We start from the raw sequence: 22,299 nt of genomic DNA on the forward strand, positions 1-22,299 counted from the left end.
GGTCCCAGGTCGATGGGCACGTGCACCTTCCGCCGACCACTGGCGACAACATCGATGTACTGTGGAGACCTCACGCCCCACGTGTTGAGTAATTCGGCGGTACGTCCACCCGGCCTCCCACATGCCCACTATACGCCCTCGCTCAAAGTCCGTCAACTGCACATACGGTTCACGTCCACGCTGTCGCGGCATGCTACCAGTGTTAAAGACTGCGATGGAGCTCCGTATGCCACGGCAAACTGGCTGACACTGACGGCGGCGGTGCACAAATGCTGCGCAGCTAGCGCCATTTGACGGCCAACACCGCGGTTCCTGGTGTGTCCGCTGTGCCGTGCGTGTGATCATTGCTTGTACAGCCCTCTCGCAGTGTCCGGAGCAAGTATGGTGGGTCTGACACACCGGTGTCAATGTGTTCCTTTTTCCATTTCCAGGAGTGTAGCATGCAATGGCTAAAAGAAAAGTGACGTTCTAAACATGAAGTAAACATTTTTGGTCGCGTCTCATACTGCAATTACTGTTATTAATTATTGAAACAGACTACTCTATGTAGGTTACGAATTAATAGTAAGATCGGCAGGGGAAAATGTGGTAAGGTGGCCGGAAAAGTGGCCATTGGATATTTTCTGTCCTGAACAGTGCTATTGCCTGCCGAGAAGTGGTCATATCAGTTCTTAAATACATCACAATTGTTCTGAGTGAGATTGAGAAAGGAAGCTCGTCCCATAATTTTTTAGTAAATTTTTTTTTCTTTTTAAGTCGTCTGATGATAGTTAAGTCATGTATGCTATTCCGTTACTTTATTTGTGCGGAGAATAATAATTTTTTTAAATATTCATGTTTAGGTAACGTCATATGGCCTAAAAATGAAGTGCCTTGTTATTTATTTCATTTTGATAGTTTCTTCTATCGATCACTATTACTGATAAGGCGTCCGACCTGGAAAAGTCTTCACACTACACGTCGGGAGAAGTGGGCGAGGTGGCCACCCCAGTAATAGTAAATTCAAAAAAAAAAAAAAAAAAAAGGAAAGGCGCATAATGCAACAGATAAATCTGACTTTTAAATCCTTTAATATACGATGGTGTCATTCGCCTTTCTATCCCTCTGTAACAGTTATGAAATAAAGTTATATTATCTAAAACCGTCTCTGTTCTGTTGTGTTTGGCATAATAGAACAATTCGATTGAAAAGGATGCGCTGCAGCTGCTTGTATTCTTCCAGTTACTTGGGCATCAAGATCCTAGAAAATGTGCATGAAAATCAAAAAAACAAACATGGCCTTCTGTTGCGATGGCACTGACCACAGTACCCGCTTAGGAATGGAAAACTGGTCACTATGTAAGCCTTCAGAAGAAGGAATGCAGCCCCAGTAATTATTATTATCATTATTATTTTTATTTTTTTTTTTACTTTACATTTTTGTATCTGGAAACCAGGTCACAATCTGTAAACTCAGTATAGGGCCACGTCCAAGGCTTCTTTCTTGTCCAGTCATAAATCGTCGGGGTTGCGCCTGTAAGTTTAGGCAGGCGAGTAGATGCTCCATATCCTGCATAGCGCCACAGTTACACTTTTCATCCGTGGTTCCAAGTCCCCTCCTAATCGTATTGTCTTCACTGGGGCCACCCCTATCCTTACTCGGTTCAGAGTCCTCCATGTCTTCCAGTTTGTGCTGGATCCGCCGGACACTTCCCAGTGCAGGTGGGTAATCAGCTGGTGGTTCTTCTATTATCGTGGCTAAGAGCCTTTTACGGGATTTCAACCGCCCTGGTTTACACTCGCTGCCAAAAAGGGGATGCCGATCGTCAATTGTTCGTCTGAGCCTCTCTGTGAATCCATGTGATGCTCTCCGAGAGTTGGAATTCGCAAACCGGGCAGCTCTATATAGTTTTGGTAGGGAAGTAGGTTTCATGCATCCCGTTGTTAATGGACATGTTTCATAAAGACTTAAGTCGACCTTCTTTTCATGGGTTGAGCTAGACCATGCTCGGCAGGCATATTCGGCTCTAGAGAAGCATAAGGCCTGTGCGGTGGTTCTTAATATGGAAGGTTTAGCACCCCATTTGCTGTTAGCTAGTTTCCGCAGAATATTATTTCTGGCAGTTGCCTTTTGTCGCGTCTTTTCGCAATGGTAACTGTATGTCTACATCTACATCTACATCCATACTCCGCAAGCCATCTTATGGTGTGTGGCGGAGGGTACTTTGAGTACCTCTATCGGTTCTCCCTTCTATTCCAGTCTCGTATTGTTCGTGGAAAGAAAGATTGTCGGTATGCCTCTGTGTGGGCTCTAATTTCTCTGATTTTATCCTCATGGTCTCTTCGCGAGATATGCGTAGGAGGGAGCAATATACTGCTTGACTTCTCGTTGAAGGTATGTTCTCGACTGCGCGTCTCTCTTGCAGAGTTTATCCATCATCTCCGTAAAGCTTTCGCGATTACTAAATGATCCTGTAACGAAGCGCGCTGCTCTCCGTTGGGTCTTCTCTATCTCTTCTATCAACCCTATCTGTTACGAATCCCACACCGGTGAGCAGTATTCAAGCAGTGGGCGAACAAGTGTACTGTAACCTACTTTCTTTGTTTTCGGATTGCATTTCCTTAGGATTCCTTGGCAACAATATTTTATATTTTTACGAGTATTGTGTTCCAGATATTTCAGTTAACTTCCGGTGAACACACCATCGTAAGCACCAAGTGCCACAGACAAGACAAGAAATTCTAAAAAGTTACAGCTTCATACCACGCAGGGCATTTTTCAGCTGCGTTTCTGATTGTTAGTCCGAATGGAACGGTTTGCGACCTGACTGTCTGTAGAACATTCCAGCTGGCAACGACAAATCTGACACGCTCCGTGAGTCCGCAGGTAGAACCGACGAACAACAGGAAATTGTGGGAAGTCTCTACTGAGAAACAAAAAAATAAGAGGAAGACTGACTTAGCCAAACGGAGGCGTAAAGGACAGAAAGATACACCGTTCCACCCAAAGCCGCAGTCTGCAGACCTGTGCTCACAATATTAGAGATAACTGAAATAGTGATGATGGTGAGTGCAACTACCATTTAATGCCTTATAAATTATCAAGTTATTACAGTTGTGAAAGTTTGTGGCTGATGTAGTTTTTTAAATACACTCCTGGAAATTGAAATAAGAACACCGTGAATTCATTGTCCCAGGAAGGGGAAACTTTATTGACACATTCCTGGGGTCAGATACATCACATGATCACACTGACAGAACCACAGGCACATAGACACAGGCAACAGAGTATGCACAATGTGGGCACTAGTACAGTGTATATCCACCTTTCGCAGCAATGCAGGCTGCTATTCTCCCATGGAGACGATCGTAGAGATGCTGGATGTAGTCCTGTGGAACGGCTTGCCATGCCATTTCCACCTGGCGCCTCAGTTGGACCAGCGTTCGTGCTGGACGTGCAGACCGCGTGAGACGACGCTTCATCCAGTCCCAAACATGCTCAATGGGGGACAGATCCGGAGATCTTGCTGGCCAGGGTAGTTGACTTACACCTTCTAGAGCACGTTGGGTGGCACGGGATACATGCGGACGTGCATTGTCCTGTTGGAACAGCAAGTTCCCTTGCCGGTCTAGGAATGGTAGAACGATGGGTTCGATGACGGTTTGGATGTACCGTGCACTATTCAGTGTCCCCTCGACGATCACCAGTGGTGTACGGCCAGTGTAGGAGATCGCTCCCCACACCATGATGCCGGGTGTTGGCCCTGTGTGCCTCGGTCGTATGCAGTCCTCATTGTGGCGCTCACCTGCACGGCGCCAAACACGCATACGACCATCATTGGCACCAAGGCAGAAGCGACTCTCATCGCTGAAGACGACACGTCTCCATTCGTCCCTCCATTCACGCCTGTCGCGACACCACTGGAGGTGGGCTGCACGATGTTGGGGCGTGAGCAGAAGACGGCCTAACTGTGTGCGGGACCGTAGCCCAGCTTCATGGAGACGGTTGCGAATGGTCCTCGCCGATACCCCAGGAGCAACAGTGTCCCTAATTTGCTGGGAAGTGGCGGTGCGGTCCCCTACGGCACTGCGTAGGATCCTACGGTCGTGGCGTGCATCCGTGCGTCGCTGTGGTCCGGTCCCAGATCGACGGGCACTTGCACCTTCCGCCGACCACTGGCGACAACATCGATGTACTGTGGAGACCTCACGCCCCACGTGTTGAGCAATTCGGCGGTTCGTCCACCCGGCCTCCCGCATGCCCACTATACGCCCTCGCTCAAAGTCCGTCAACTGCACATACGGTTCACGTCCACGCTGTCGCGGCATGCTACCGGTGTTAAAGACTCCGATGGAGCTCCGTATGCCACGGCAAACTGGCTGACACTGACGGCGGCGGTGCACAAATGCTGCGCAGCTAGCGCCATTCGACGGCCAACACCGCGGTTCCTGGTGTGTCCACTGTGCCGTGCGTGTGATCATTGCTTGTACAGCCCTCTCGCAGAGTCCGGAGCAAGTATGGTGGGTCTGACACACCGGTGTCAATGTGTTCTTTTTTCCATTTCCAGGAGTGTATTTACATGACACAGATATTTCTAAAATTTTTGGGACGAATTCTCTTCAAGTGACGTATGTATCCGAATTAGAATTATACTGAACGATGTACTAAGCACTAATGTAAACAAATTATACAATATATTTTAATACAATAAAAATAGTATATTTAATGTATTGTTATTATCTTTTAAACTCTTAGGAATTTTGGGTGACGGCAAATTTGTTTGTTGGGATGGGGGGGGGGGGGGGTTACAGTAGTAACAAACGGGGACCCTCCTCCCTAGAACCGAACCCCAGACCCGCTCCTGGCTGTTCCATGATATATTTTAGAAGTGCGAAGTATTACTAGCATCCCAGCACTACCGTCCCGGGAAACTTAGGTGGTGTATGGTGACTGACAATTATTTTTATCCATGAGCCAGATTTTAGACTGTATGACAGATTTCATGTTTGCATATTATAACTCTATAACTGTTAGTCAAAACATCCACGGGTGTACTGCCGAACTACAGTGTCCAACGGGCACAATATTTCGGCGATCATACATGTCGCCATCATCAGGTGAACTGACGGACTGAGCTCCTGTGAACGTGCCGGCACGGAGATCCATACGCTATGGCTGCTCAGAGAGAACTGGGTTCGGTCGCGGCGGCGGCCGATTTAAATACCCTCCGCCCGCGGCGCGTTCCTTCCGCCGTCCGCGCCACGGTAGCGCGGTGGAACAGATTGCGACGGCGTCTGAGATGACGTCGGAGTGATGGCTCTGTCCGTCGTGGTCGTCACAACTATACGTTTGCTCGATTTACTCTTGATTAACCCAATCGCTGGTTCCCAAGCCTTGCTGAGATTATAGTCACAGTCACGGTTTATGAGGTCGTCATTGGTGCGAATTTCGATGGCCTCTCTAACAACACTGTCCCAGTATCTCAACGTCTGTATCAGAATCCTTGTGCGTGGATATTTTGATTATCAAATACGCCGGGAGAAACTCAAGAATCTATAACTCTTATTTATTCATAAATGAAAGGCTGATAGATGTGTCGCGAATGAAGTTGCTACCTGTAAATCATGTCGCTGTGCAAGTTAATAAATAATTTTATTTGATTTTATACTTCGACCTACTGCGCTCTTCATGCGTAAGTTTATGTAGAATTAACTTAGACTGCCAGACGATGATTCCCGAATTGCATTTCTGAGGATTCTGTTCCTAAGATTAGAGATTTTATGTTAAAGTATTTATATCAATGAATAAATAAATCTCTGGCTCGTTTAAAAAAATAAAGTCAATGTCCTCATCCTACTAAATTCCACATCCTTTCTAAAGATAACTTCTGAGCAAGACGAAGATACGCAAAATTGGTAATCGTCTCCACTATCTACACGAACAAATAGATATATCTGTTATAAACCACTCGCAGCCAAATATACTAACAATTTTGAATGAATCTGCAATCAGTTTTCAGTCTGTCGTGAGCCTCATTTCGCACTCGAAACCTCCAGAACAAATTATTAGTTGTTTATTTGTCCACGGAGGATTTCACATTGACGTGAGACACGTCAGTTTAATTGTAGCTTAATATAACAATAAAACGTAACAATGTTGGTTAATTCCAAAACTAATGTTTCACTGCGAACTCATATCTCATCAGGAATCAATGCACACGCTAGGCGCATATATCATGACGTCAGCTGACGTCAGGACTATGATGATACCTCTGTCTCGTCATTACATGCTTTGTGCGTTCCCGTTTGCCTGAAAAAAATGAGTTCAGCTCTGTATAGTGTGTGTGGTTTTTCTTTGTTGTTATTCCTTTCCCATATCCCAAAAGGGAGAGGATGGACTCGTAGCAGAACAGTACTCCGCCCTTTAGCCAACAGACTTAAAAAGATACAACAAAGAACTAAGGATTCTAAAAGGATTAACTACAGGCAGATTTTTTAAAATACATAAAAGGCGATTTTCATTGATGATATTTAAAATTACTCTCAGGGAAACGTTGTCTGACGTTTAAAAACAATGAGTTGCGAGAAGGTTAAAACAAGCAGTGGACTGTATTCCACTTCGCTGACGCTTGACGGATTCTGAAAACAAGGCGAAGTGCTAGGCGCTCGACGATTTGGGGAATTGATATAATGTTGGTACAGCAGAAATTCAGGCGACATTTGCATAGATCAGGACATGTCGGATCAAGTCTTTGTAGGTAAGGAAGATGATCGAGGTATTCAGTCCCCATATTTGGCAGTTTGCTCATTATTGGGCTTTCTCCTGGATCAGTAGTAGATGGCTAGTGTGATAAGATTCTAGATTTCATGTTGGATGGTTAATCTTTTACGTCGCCAAACGACTCGGACAATGAGTTTATTTCTGGTGATATTTGACGAAATGTGCACCGCACTCTTAGCTTGCTCTGAAGGAAAGAAAACCGACACGTGTTGTACAAGCAACAGATCTTACTCGATCTCAAGATCATCTCCAACGTCCACAGTTAACTGAACTCGCTCACTAACATTTAAATGCGCTGGAGCTCTACAATGGGGTGACAAAAGTCGTAGGATAGCGATGAGCACATATACAGATGGTGGTAGTATCTAGCACACAAGGTGTAAAAGGGCAGCGGATTGGCTGAGCTGTCATTTGTACTCATTCATGTGAAAAGGTTGCAACGTGATTATGGCACCTCGACGGGAATTAACAGACTTTTATGGCGTAATAGTAGTTGGAGCTAGATGAATGGGACATTGCATTTCGAAAATGGTTAGGGAATTCAATATTCCGAGAGCCACAGCATCAAGAGTGTGTGGAGAATACCAAATTTCAGGCATTACCTCTCATCACGGACAACGGAGTGGCCAACGGCCTTCACTTAACGACCGACAGCAGTGGCGTTTGTGCAGATTTGTCAGTGCCAACAGACAAGCAACCCCGCGTGAAATAACAGTATAAATCAATGTGGGACGTACGACGAACGTATCCGTTCGCGCGGTGCGTTGGGACCATGGCAGCAGACGACCGACGTAAGTGCCTTTGCTAACAGTACAACATCGCCTGCTCGTGACCATACCGGTTGAACCCTAGACGACTGGAAAACCTTGGCCTAGTCAGATGAGGCCCTATTTCAGTTGGTAAAAACTCATGGTAGGGTTTGAGTTCAAAATGGTTCAAATGGCTCTGAGCACTATGCGACTTAACTTCTGAGGTCATCAGTCGCCTAGAACTTAGAACTAATTAAACCTAACTAACCTAAGGACATCACACACATCCATGTCCGAGGCAGGATTCGAACCTGCGACCGCAGCTGTCACGCGGTTCCAGACTGAAGCGCCTTTAACCGCACGGCCACACCGGCCGGCTAGGGTTTGAGTACGGCGCACGAAGCCAGGGACACAAGTTGTCAACAAGCCACTGTACAATCTGGTGGTGGCTCCATAGTGGCTTGGGCTGTGGTTACATGTAATAGACCGGATCCTTTGGTTCAACTGAACTGATCATTGACTGGAAATTTATACGTTCGGCTACTTGGAGACTATTTGCAGCCGTTCATGGACTCCCCCCAACAACGACGGAAGTATTATAGATGACAGTGCGCTGTGTCACTGGACCACATTTGTTCGCGATTGGTTTGAAGACATTCTGGATAATTCGGAGGAATGACTGGCTGCCCAGATCGCCCGAAACGAATCTCATAGAACATTTATGTGACACAATCGACCGTGCCACGTCGAGTTGCTACACAACGCAGGACAAAAAGGCGTCCAATATGATATTAGGAGCTTTGTCGCCTCAGTGTTCTCGTGAAATTAATTTGTGTCCACAGCAACGGGTACTGTGTCCAGCAGTTCGTTTACAGGAAGTAATGGCGCGCAGTTGTTAGCACAATTTCCTTGAGAGTGGATTCCAACTATTCCAGTCCATATACTCAAAGAAAAGCTCTGTTGATGAAATCCACAGGACTCGCACATAAAGCCTCATAATCCCCGATTTAAGAGTTATGAATGATAATATAAATGGCCCACCTAAAAAGAACTTATCTGCGAGTAGCACGAGTGTTTGGAAGACAACGTGATACAAACTCCATACGGTCTGAGAAATGCTGCGATGCGAAGGCACGAACATTTTTGACGGGGGTACACGGAAAAGTAAAACTCACATATTCGAGATGGTTTAGTGACCGATATGTCAGTGTCTTGAAAGGAGGATATAAGATGAACAACAACAAAAGCAAAACAAGGATAATGGAATGTAGTCGAATTAAGTCGGGTGATGCTGAGGGAATTAGGTTAGGAAATGAGACACTTAAAGTACACTCCTGGAAATGGAAAAAAGAACACATTGACACCGGTGTGTCAGACCCACCATACTTGCTCCGGACACTGCGAGAGGGCTGTACAAGCAATGATCACACGCACGGCACAGCGGACACACCAGGAACCGCGGTGTTGGCCGTCGAATGGCGCTAGCTGCGCAGCATTTGTGCACCGCCGCCGTCAGTGTCAGCCAGTTTGCCGTGGCATACGGAGCTCCATCGCAGTCTGTAACACTGGTAGCATGCCGCGACAGCGTGGACGTGAACCGTATGTGCAATTGACGGACTTTGAGCGAGGGCGTATAGTGGGCATGCGGGAGGCCGGGTGGACGTACCGCCGAATTGCTCAACACGTGGGGCGTGAGGTCTCCACAGTACATCGATGTAGTCGCCAGTGGTCGGCGGAAGGTGCACGTGCCCGTCGACCTGGGACCGGACCGCAGCGACGCACGGATGCACGCCAAGACCGTAGGATCCTACGCAGTGCCGTAGGGGACCGCACCGCCACTTCCCAGCAAATTAGGGACACTGTTGCTCCTGGGGTATCGGCGAGGACCATTCGCAACCGTCTCCATGAAGCTGGGCTACGGTCCCGCACACCGTTAGGCCGTCTTCCTCTCACGCCCCAACATCGTGCAGCCCGCCTCCAGTGGTGTCGCGACAGGCGTGAATGGAGGGACGAATGGAGACGTGTCGTCTTCAGCGATGAGAGTCGCTTCTGCCTTGGTGCCAATGATGGTCGTATGCGTGTTTGGCGCCGTGCAGGTGAGCGCCACAATCAGGACTGCATACGACTGAGGCACACAGGGCCAACACCCGGCATCATGGTGTGGGGAGTGATCTCCTACACTGGCCGTACACCACTGGTGATCGTCGAGGGGACACTGAATAGTGCACGGTACATCCAAACCGTCATCGAACCCATCGTTCTACCATTCCTAGACCGGCAAGGGAACTTGCTGTTCCAACAGGACAATGCACGTCCGCATGTATCCCGTGCCACCCAACGTGCTCTAAAAGGTGTAAATCAACTACCCTGGCCAGCAAGATCTCCGGATCTGTCCCCCATTGAGCATGTTTGGGACTGGATGAAGCGTCGTCTCACGCGGTCTGCACGTCCAGCACGAACGCTGGTCCAACTGAGGCGCCAGGTGGAAACGGCATGGCAAGCCATTCCACAGGACTACATCCAGCATCTCTACGATCGTCTCCATGGGAGAATAGCAGCCTGCATTGCTGCGAAAGGTGGATATACACTGTACTAGTGCCGACATTGTGCATGCTCTGTTGCCTGTGTCTATGTGCCTGTGGTTCTGTCAGTGTGATCATGTGATGTATCTGACCCCAGGAATGTGTCAATAAAGTTTCCCCTTCCTGGGACAATGAATTCACGGTGTTCTTATTTCAATTTCCAGGAGTGTAGTAAAGGAGTTTTGCTGTTTGGGGAGCAAAATAACTGATGATGATCGAAGTAGAGAGGATATAAAATGTAGACTAGCAATGGCAAGGAAAGCGTTTCTGAAGAAGAGAAATTTGTTAACATCCAGTATAGATTTAAGTGTCAGGAAGTCGTTTCTGAAAGTATTTGTATGGAGTATAGCCATGTATGGAAGTGAAACATGGACGATAAATAGTATAGAAAAGAAGAGAAGAGAAGCTTTCGAAATGTGGTGCTACGGAAGAATGCTGAAGATTAGATGGGTAGATTACATAACTAATGAGGAGGTACTGAATAGGATTGGGGAGAAGAGAAGTTTGTGGCACAACTTAACCAGAAGAAGGGATCGGTTGGTAGGACATGTTCTGAGGCATCAAGAGATCACCAATTTAGTATCGGAGGGCAGCGTGGAGGGTTAAAATCGTAGAGGGAGACCAAGAGATGAATACACCAAGCAGATTCAGAATGATGTAGGTTGCAGTAGGTACTGGGAGATGAAGAAGCTTGCATAGGATAGGGTAGCATGGAGAGCTGCATCAAACCAGTCTCAGGACTGAAGACCTCAACAACAACAATGTCCGTCTATATCTTCAGTCTGCAAACCACTGTGTATTGCATAGTAGAGTGTACTTATTGTTTCTTCTTGTTCCAGTTATGTGTGGAGCGCGGGAAGAATGAGTGCGGAAATGCCTCTGTGAATGCTATAATTAGTCTAATAGGAAGCTGAAGAATAGTTTTAGATTCTTCATTTCTGGATCTGGGGGTCTATGTTCAAGCGTCGCCAGATCAACTTTTTCAGCGTCTCAGTAATGCTCTCCCACTGTCAAACAAACCTGTGACCATCCGTACTGCCTCCTTTATTCATGAACATTATCCCAGTTCTATTTGGTATGGATCCCTTACACTAACAACATTCTAGGATGTGTCGCACGAGCGTTTTCCAACCAATTTACGTTCAATTTTCTTTGTCAACTCACTGCATTTTTCTAATTTCCTGCGTCATGTACCTCATGCTTTACCTACAGCTCAGCTTATGTGATGATTCCATTCCATATTCGTACAAACTATTACATCCAGACAGTTGCATGAGTTGACTGATTCCAGTTTTGGATCATTTTTATTGCAGTAATACAATACGTATTTACGTTTTATGAAATGAATTTCTTTTTATATTGATGAACATTTGATCTGTACCTGTGATACAGTCTGCGTTAGCTTGAAAGTTACTAAACTCTCTGTCAACACATCCTCAAAAATCTGCGTCCTTACATGATTATACCAAACTTTCCATAATCGTCGTGTGCGCAACAGAGACTCTTTGTTTCTTCAAGGAGTTAAAAAATTCATTAAGTAGATACGACGAGCGCTATTTCCTTGCCCCTCACTTCTATGTAACCCACAATCATGACAGTGGGGTCAAATAGTTCGTAATCCATGCTGAATAGTGAGCCTCACTTAGCTGCTAATGCCCACCGAATGCTTTAAAGCAGAACAACAATTTACTATGAAATGCTTAGAGTTTGTTGGGTGCCATGACAAATGCGCCCTACTCCCGCGCATAACTCATAACCGACAAGTTAAAAAGGATATGTTCCTTAATAAAAGAACAAAAGTTGACCCATAAGATTACTTTACACAAAATAATTATTTTCTTATTTTTTTACTTTTATTTTTGTTTTTACAGTTACCACTTCTTATCTAAAAATTCGTCTATTGAGTAGGAGGAATTGCCATCAGAAATTCTTTGTTTTTAAATGTTGGTTTGCTATCTGTCAGACTTTTAATGCTATTTGGCAAATGACCAAAACTTTTTGTGACAGCATAATTCCTGTGAAAACGTCAGATTCAACCCAGAACAGTGAAGATCATCCTTTCTTCTGGTGTTGTAGCTATGCACTTCGCTGTTATTTTTGAACTGGGATGGGTTATTAATAACAAATTTCATAAGTGAATGTATGTATTATGTAGGTACTGTGAATATCCCGAGCTCCTTAAATAAATGTCTGCAAGGTGATCGTCGATGAGCTCCAGCTATTATTCTGATTACACGCTTTTGAGCAATAAATACTTTTTCTCTTGATGATGAATTACCACCAAAAAAGGTACCGTATGAAAGCATGAAAGCAGTGAATGAAAATAGGCCCATAGTAAGCTAATTTATTGATATGTTTATCACCAAAATTTGCAATAACCCTAACAGCATTAGTAGCTCAAACTAACCACTTCAGCAGATCATCATTGTGTTTCTTCAAGTTCAATTTCTCATGAATGTACACACCCAGGAATTTTAAATATTATGCTTTAGCAACAGACTTTTGTTCACATCTATATTAATTAGTGGTGTTATGCCATTTACTGTGCAGAACTCTATATACTGCGTTTTCTCAAAATTTAGTGAGATGAGAACCCATTTGCAGAGAACCATTTAATAATTTTCTAAAGGACATTACTTACAATTTCCTCGGCTGATTCTTGCTTTGTTGGGTGTGATTATTATACTTGTATCATCAGCAAAAAGAACTAGCTTTGCATCTTCATGACTTACAGTGTGACAAGTCATTAATATATATAAAGAACAATAAGGGACCCAAGACTGAACGCTATGGGACACCATTCTTAATACCTCCCCCGCTAGAGGACCTGCTGATTTTTGCAGACTATCTGTACTGTTAATTTCAATCTTCTGCATTCTTCCAGTTAAATATGAATAAAACCATTTGTGCATTGTTCCACTCATACCACAATACTTAAGTTTATCTACAAGAATTTAATGATTCACACAGTCAAAAGCCTTTTGAGAGATCACAAAACATCCAAATGGGTGACGTTCGGTTATTCAAAGCATTTAATATTTGATCAGTGAAAGCATATATAGCATTTTCTGTTGAAAAACCTTTCTGAAAACCATACTGACAGTTTGTTAACACTTCATTTTTACAAATATGTGATGCTACTCCTGAATACATTATTTTTCCAAGAATTTTGGATAAAGCTATCACAAGTGAAATTGGGCAGTAGTTGTTAGCGTCAGACTTATCCCCTTTTTTATGCAGTGGTTGAACAATAGCGCCTTTCAGTCAATATGGAAAAATGCCCTGTTTCAGGGAGCTCTAGTCCGTGAGACGAGTGATTAGTACTGACAGTTCCGGCGGGCAGACGGCACTGTTGCCGTACGTGGCTCACAGCACGCGGCGCCCTGTCTGCTACACGCATTCTCTAGCAGCAGAAATAAAAGCGAGACAAAATACAAGTCGTATTGGTACGCGTGAATTTATTTAAAGTTGATGCTTGAAATATATTAACTCGAAAACTGATAAGAGCTATTTAGTACAAGTATCTAAGATGCTGAAACATAATAAAGTTATTTGTTAAACTTCACAACTGAAATGAAAACTATTTTCGCAAGTTGTTGAACATTAGCAGTTTTGGTTTCCATTGTTAAGTATTAGCATTATTAATTTGTTCTACTACAAGCTACAGAATAATTGGTCAGTGTATTAAGAGTTATAATTTGAAGAAAGTACTCACAATACGATGATCTGGTTGTAGATCGATAGCAAACTCCCTCCTTACATTCCTGAATACGTTGTAGTTACTGTAATGGAAAAACACCACTACATCACTGTCAGAATCTGATTTGACATTGTCTTCCTCAGCACTACTCGAACTATCACTGCTCTCTCCCAGATGTATAATTAAATTTTCGATGCATTCTTCCACAACCCCTTCGGTTTTGGCCGCCTCTCTGATGGCACTTGCAGTGCTGTTACAATTTTAGCCCACATCTCGCTTGTCACTTTATTGATAGCTGCTGGAGGGAGAGTTTCCACTTCAGAGATCGTGAATTTTTTATTGTTTGCAGCAATGTAATTTTTTATCTGCGCCCACACTCCTTCAGTTGCATTGAAGTGACAGTGGTATGGAGGAAGCCGAACGATTTCACGCCCGTGCCTTTTAGCAATCTCGTCAATTACATATGTTGGAAATTGGGGTTTCTTTTGTGCCACAATTTCGAGCAGTTCCGCCTTCCTTAAATCTTCTCTGAAATCTACTTCTCGCCGTTTCAACCACTGAATGATATCGTCTTTTTTTGTTGCCAAGCTTGGTGCCTTATCGTGAACAACGGAATGATAAGGCGCATTGTCCATAACAATCACTGATGGACTTGTCAGATTCGTCATAAGCGATGTCTCGAACCATTCTTGAAATACTACACTGTTCATTTCTTCATGGTAATCTCCCGTCTTTTTTGACCGAAACATTTTCAAGCAGTTTGGCACAAAACCTTTCGATGTTCCTGCATGTAAGACAATAATACGCCCTCCTTTGCCAACAGGCACTGCCATTGTCCCCTCGGGCGTTCCATCATTCCAGCCTCTACGTAAAGAATGGCTGGCATTGACCCAAGTTTCATCTAACAACACTATACTTTCGAATTCCACACCCACGATCCTGCGCAGAAATCTGCACCGCCATGCAACTACATCTGTCCTTTCCATTAATATTTTGCGTCCGTTAAACAGTGAATAGCTGAAGCCTTTGTCTTTCAACACTGTACGCAATGAAAATTTGCTCCCTTTAAAAAGATCGTCTTTCTGAAGCGACACCTGTAATTTAGATAGAGTGGGATGTTCCCTTCTCTTATAATAGCTGTATATATGACGACGAATAGCGTCTTTCTGAAAATCGTCCAAAGCTGCCACCTGCTTATTTCTCGATCGCTTCTTTCCTGGTGTGTGCAGCTTTGTTGTGCCACTCTCGTCACAATCTACACTATTCTGTTCTTTCCCTATCTTTACAACAGTGTTCTTACTTATTTTCAATGCTGCTGCAGTTCTCTTCACAACCTGAACAACAGGAATTAAGGGCCCACCTTTGTCCTTTTCTTTCTCAAAGTGATCCCTCACAGTCAACTTCAGACAAACGACGAACGACCGCACCGCCTACACGCGAGACACTGGTAAGTTTCATAAGGGCGCGCGACCGGGTTTCAGAGCGGCAACGTGGCCCTTGCTACCCGCTCAAAGTCAGGCCGTCATTGGCTGCCTGCCTGCGGTCGCTAGGCAACGGAAAGACGCTACCGAGCTGTCAATACCAAAGACTCGTCTCCCAGACTATAGTACATAGTGGCTGAGAATCCTACTTATCTGTTGGCAACAAACTTTTAGTACTCTGTTAGTAATGCCATCAATTCCATGTGAGCTTTTACCTTTGATTGAACGTATTATTTTCCAAATTCCAGTAGGAGAGGTGGGTTGAATTTCAATTTTATCAAATTGCAAAAGTATTGCCTCTTCCATATACTGCCTTGCATTTTCTGATGAATAATTGTATCCTAAAATTAACAATTAAAAATGTTTTCTATTTCTGACTTTTTGTTAACAAACTTTTCATTGAATTTGGTCGAAATGCAATCTACCTGTGCTCTGGGTTTCCCGTTTCTCTTTTAACAATATTAGAAATTGTTTTAATTTTATTAACAGATGTGCTAATCTCAGATGTAATGCACATCTTCCGGACTTTTTAATAACTTTTCTTAATATAGCGCAGTACTCGTTGTTTCCATAATGTTTCACTGTTTCTGGACCATTATTCTTTCTAGCGATTAGATACATTTGCCTTTTCTGTTTACAAGATATTTTTGTTCCCTTAGTAGGCCATGGCTTTTTAGATAGTTTCTTAACAATTATATTTCACTGTCTTCTTATGGAAACTGTTTTCAAATATACTCACAAAGGTATCATGAAATAGGTTATATTTTAAATTAGCATCAGGATCCCTCCACACCTCATCCCAGTCTAAATGTTGCAAGCTTTCCTTAAAATTTTCAATTGTTAAATCGTTAATTGAACGCACTATTTTGCAGGACTGTTTTGCGTTACTGTATGGAGCTGTGTCATATGAGTGTATTGTAACGAGCTGTGCGTCATGATCATAGACCATTGTTAACAGGAAAAGCTTTCATTTGATTAAATTTATCTTGGTCTATATAAACATTATCTATCAGTGTGCTTCTTTCCTGTACCACCCGAGTTGGAAAATCCATAACTGACGTCAAATTGGAAGAACCAAGTAACACTTCAAGGTCAAGCTTTCTATCGAACTGTTTCAGAAAATCTACATTGAAATCCCCACAAATAATAATTTGCTTTTTCCTCTGCTTGACAGGTAGCACTATAAAAAATACAAGTTTTTCGAAAATAGCGGAAAATTTTCCAGTGGGCCCTATACACGGCTAAAATTATAAAAGTACCGTTATTTAGTTTAATTTCGCACGAACATGCATTTTTTAGTTTCTACATTTTTCACACTATGACAGATTTTAACATATATGGCAACTCCTACTCTTTCCATAGTTTCTCTACTTACACGCGCTGAAGGCTTATAGCCACCTACATTTACCTTTTTCATTTTCGTGACTATGTGATGTTCAGACAGGCATAGTACATCTATTCCACCCTCCGTTTCTAAATCTTCTAAGGAAACAAGGAGCTCATCTACTTTGTTCCTTAATCCCCTGATATTCTGATGCAATATACTAACATTATTTTTCACTGTGTTTTTATGAGAATCTTGAGATATACTAACATTATTTTTCACTGTACCTTTAGAAGTATCTTGTGATATTTTAAGATCTCTAGTACCTGCCTGTCTGAACTTTTGACTATCGTTCCTCATAGTCGCTCGATGAGGTGTATAGTACTAGAATGAGGGCACAAGTGTCCCATGGCAGCTAACTTGTCCAGCAAGTGGAGATGTACAGCAGTCAGATTCTTCTTCCTGCTATCTTAACTGGGGGGCACAGTAGCCAAGTTAAATAAGGCCAAATTTTGACGTTTATGGGGAAAAATTAGTAAGAAGTTGGATTTTTGCACACAGCTTCCTTATACATTTCTAAACAACATACGAGAACCCCTCACCGATCGGGCTGTGCCTTCGTCCACCATACTGGAAAATGGCGGCAAAAATAACCTTTCCGCATTTTTATGGAAAACGGTTTCAGATAAATGTCCTGCTGCATTGATAAATACCACTGCGAGACGTGGTGATCGAAAATGTGAAACTTTTAATAGCTCACTGGATTTGAAACTCTACGTTGATTACCAGAAATGTTATACTGGAGAAAGTACTACCAAGAAATGTTAGACACATCAAACTCCCACCGGTACGAGCAACATGCAACTGTTAATTTCACCAACCAAGGGTAAACTGAGATCTTCCGCAGAGTTAGTTATTCGAGAAAACTACCTGGAAAAAATAAGGAGGAAATATTTCAAAAGCAGGAAAAGAAACCAGTATAAAGACGACGGAAATTAACAAAAATTGAAAGATTCAGTAACTGCAGCAGCTAAGAAAAGAAACGATGAGTGGGGTAAAAGTATTAAGAAACGTCTCGATAACATCACTGACCTGGTTGCTGCAGATGGAATGTATCATCAGAACTGTTTTGCTGGATTTTTAAAGGGGCACACGGGTAGAAATAAACAGGCAAGTCGCCCTCCTGATGTTGAAGTAGGTTACCTGATGGATAGAATCTTCAGTATAACTAAAAACAGTGATAATTGTCTATTTGCAGTTACTGACTTGATTGAGCAGACTGGTGGTTATGTGCAAAATGAGAAACTGTGAGGACTCAAGAGAAATATAGTGAAGAGATCACAGTGGTAAATGCACGCAAAAAATCATCTAGTGCTTGTTTTAGAAACAACGGCTGTAAAATCTTAACAAATGTTCAGTATTAAGAAACAAAGTGACTCAGGAGAAAGACTTCGGAATGCCTTGGCAGCGGTTGCAAACGTACAATAGGACATAAGGTTCAGCTTCTACAAAACAGCTGAATATCTCCCAACAGACCACTTTTTGAAAGAAGCACGAATCGTGATTCCACACTCTTTGAATGCATTTTTAGAAAAGATGACAGTAAAAAAAAAGGCCAAGAGGAGCATGAAATCGTTTCAGCCACAAAATCACGATCATTCACACAATTAACACTTAATAAATTTTAATTAAACCTTTATTATGTGTCATTTCATGTTCTTTCTACATCAGTTACACTGACATCTGCAGTCAGAAATGGATCTCCCATCAATATACAGTCAGAAAAGTTTTATGAACAGTACACGGGGCCTTTTTTGTAGATAATTTTGTATTCCTCAATTTAATACTGAAGTCTTTTGCTCATAAATGCAACTGATTTCCGTAAAAATGCGAAAAGGTGATTTTTTGTCGCCGTTGTCCAATATGGTGGACGAAGCTCAAGGCCGATCGTTGAGAACTAAGTATTTTGTTTAGAAAGATATAAGGAGTGTGTGTAAAAAACCAGCTTATTATTGATTTTTTCCTCTAAAACTCCTAATCTGACTGGCCCACTGCGTCTATGTAGACACAGACTACTCCAGCTGTTACCGGCTGTTAGACTGCAACGACAAGCTGAACATACTCCCACACGTCACGCACATCTGGTCCGACTAGGAGACGGCGGATAATTGGCTGCTCCAAGAGGGGAGCAACTGCATTCCTCCACGCCTGCAGCAAACAGCAGACAGGTACTCGCATGAGGAGACATAAGTGTGGCACGGAAAATCAATTTCTCCACTTCGTTAAGCCTCACTGTTAACGCAAAGAGCACCGCGTTCCCACAAATGTTCGGACCTCCCTGGAGCTCCTAGGGTGATTTCTGTTTTACTGGTATCAAGTCAGAGGCGAAGGCTTGTCTCTGCGCTTAACGTTTTGTCTCCAACTGCTGAGGACATCCTCAGAGCCTATGGAGGCACAGTTTGACGATTTTCGAGCTGAACTGTTTATAGATAACAGGTAGCGCAACAATCAGGATATGACGTCATGCGACAGCTGTCAAAATCGCGAGGTCGCAACGACGTCTGTTATGGAGAGTAGGCGCCGTTTGTTTTGTTTCAGTCCTTCCTGTTTTCTGTTCAATTTGTTTTTGTGCTTTTGAATTTCTATGGAATCTGTACATTTTAGCACTGTAATGGTTGATCCTAGATAAACACTGGAGAAGAACTCTCGTTTACTTAGTTCTCGCTCCTTTGTGCGACGTTGCAGACATGCCTTTATACAACCGTATTTCCTGAGGCCGAAGAGAAAATTAAATTTAGTAGCTGCTCACCTGATCTGCGATCGCACACGGTTGGCGCAGCTTCGAGAGCACTTTCATCACATGCGACGCGACCTGGTCGCTGTGAACTGTAAGTCAATGGAGCTATACATTTGCATCAGTAATAAGTTACGTGTTTATATTTGGGATCGACTGTGTACCGTGGCGAACTATGGAAAAAGATTCTGCGATAGGAAAAACAGATTGGAGAAAAAATTCGATAGTCTGCTAAAGAAAGTGACATTCCTACCTGCAGTCATGGGTCGTACTGTTATTACTGCGTCCGACAAGAGTTTTGTCTCATTGTATGAACGAAATAGACGTGCTCGCCAAAGGAGAAAACTACGTTATTGCATGCGCTAGCATACCAAAAAAAGGAACTGTTGGTAATATGGAGACTGGAATCCGTCGTTTACCCAAACTAGCTATAGATAAAGTAGCATGGAATTAGCCATGTTACTGGTTAGGAGCAAACAATCTAGCAGGAAATTATAATAAGGAGAGAAGAAGATTTTGCGAGATTTAAAATCGAATGAAGAGATCCTTAATGTTATAGTCGTAATGAAGAAAGAAGGCAAGAAGAGAGCAATGAGGATGTCCGTTTGCGGGCGTTGCTGCAGCGTTGTGCTACATAGCGTGACTGTGACGTGGGTATACATGCTGATTCCTGTTAACGTCTAAAAATCCCCGAAGCGACATACATGACGCTGATACAAGCAATTTAATATAAGACACAATTGGCCGCAGATGTCGGGAAATACCCCAAAAGTGGATGATAAACGTTGGACATATGACGTCACCAGTTGACGTACCTCGCCGCACGTGCAGCAGTTGAGCCTATCGGTCTGTCACATCTCATCATCCAGTCGGCGTAGCGGTAGCGTTACCGCCTACCATGCAGAGGCCCTGGTTCGATTCCCGGCAATGGACTGGGTGTTGTTTGTCTTTCATCATCATTGACTCGCAGCCCGCCAATGTGGCGTCACCTAAAATGGACTTGCAATACGGCGGCCGAACTCCCCCGAATGGGACCTCCCGGCCAACAATGTCATACGATCATTTCATTTTTACCTGATCATCCCAACACAAGCCAAGTATTCACGTCGCTGTGTCCCAGGGCTTTACCGCATGGAGCTCAGGGTTCGAGTCTTGCGCCTGGCAGGCAATATCTCTTTGTGCTGGACGAGATAATTAGATGTTTACGTTAAGTAAGATTTATTATTTTACTTACTGGTCTCGCGGTCTCCGCTGGTTAACTGCAAAGTACTGTACAACAAAAACCTACCTATTGCGTCACAAGTAAATACGTATAAGTTCGGGAATTGCATCAGTAGCAGTAAATGAGCTAAGTGTTCTTTACTAAATGAAATCTGTAAAAAAAAGTGTCAAGGGGAAAGAAACACAAAATTAGAACAGCCTTTGCTTCGTTATAGCGAGGACCTTACGTTCCCTCTTAACGGCGAGGGCAGGATCCACAAACCCAATTGTTGCACGCGCTTCGATTTACGTTATCTGGTGAGGTCACTTGATCAACAAATGTCATCTACTTTCGGGGAATTTCCCGAAATTTGCGGCTCCATGTGTCTTATATTAAATTACTTGTCTGAGCGTCATCTATGTCGCTTCGTTTTTTTAAATGTTAATAACAATGACCCTGAACAAGCATCGACGTGTAAGCAAGGGATTAGTATGGCATTTGTGACTTACCGATGTACGTGCCGTTAATATGGAATCGGGAACTATTGTGATGTTATTACCAAATGCGTCCAAAAAGTGCCCACGTGCTGTTACTGTTTTCTTGGCTGCCGAAGACAAACAACGGTAGACATCCATCGGTGGGCGAAGAATGTGTATGGGGCAACATGTCTGTCGATAACCACCGTTCTGGGACGGTGCTCCTTCATGATAACGCACGTCACCATGTCGCAAAGTCCTCATTTCTCCTCATGCGACCATCACGCCTTCGGTCCCTTAAGTAAGGCCTTGACGGGCCGACGATTCTTGTCGGACGAGAATCTGCAGCAGGCAGTTACGGACTTCTTCAGGCAGCAGGACATGGTGTTTTACCAAACGGGTATCTTCAACCTGATGCATCAGTGGAATAACTGCCTCAATGCTCACGGCGACTTTGTTGGACTGGCGCACCAATTCTGGACTGTACAGCCTTCGAACGGAAAAATTTTGCTCGCCCATTATAGACTAATGAAAATACAGAGCGCTTAAAAGACAACCCACAACAATTTTGCCTAGAGTTGCTCCAACTGACGAGAAATGTCTTATAAAATCAGAATTGTTCCCACTAAGAACATGTGAAATTCGCCGATAGCGTAAAACCAATATTAGGGAAGTTGTCTGGAAGACGTAGATTTGTGGGAAAGGTTCTGGGAAACTGCAGTATATCTGCAGAAAAGGAAATAGCATACAGGCGTTAGAGCCTCTGATTCTAGACTATTGTTCCAATATTTGGAAACCTTATCAAGTAGGCATGACAAGAGAGACTGAAGGAATTCAGACACATACTGGTAGAATCCCAATAGGTATGAAAATGTTGATGCTCTGGGGAATCTCTGGAAAAATAGCGATGACGTTTGCACGGAGCACTATTGGGTGCGTTCAGACAACCGCTGTTCGAGAACGATGGTACGGCAACTCTGTTGCGTCCTCGTGTGCGCACCCTGAATCAAAGTAAGAGGCTTCAGAGCGCTTGTCGAGGCATAAGGACAGTAATTTTTCCATCGTCCTATACACAAAAGGAACACGGCATATAACCGCTAACACTGCGCCCTACAGCCGCTAACAGAGAATATGGGAAGATGTGCACGTAAACTGCCCGCATTCTAACCGGAAAATTAATCAAATGGTTCAAATGGCTCTGAGCACTATAGGACTTAACATCTGAGGTCATC

Source organism: Schistocerca piceifrons, chromosome 2 (assembly GCF_021461385.2).
Source record: "Schistocerca piceifrons isolate TAMUIC-IGC-003096 chromosome 2, iqSchPice1.1, whole genome shotgun sequence".
In the NCBI taxonomy this organism is placed as follows: domain Eukaryota; kingdom Metazoa; phylum Arthropoda; class Insecta; order Orthoptera; family Acrididae; genus Schistocerca; species Schistocerca piceifrons.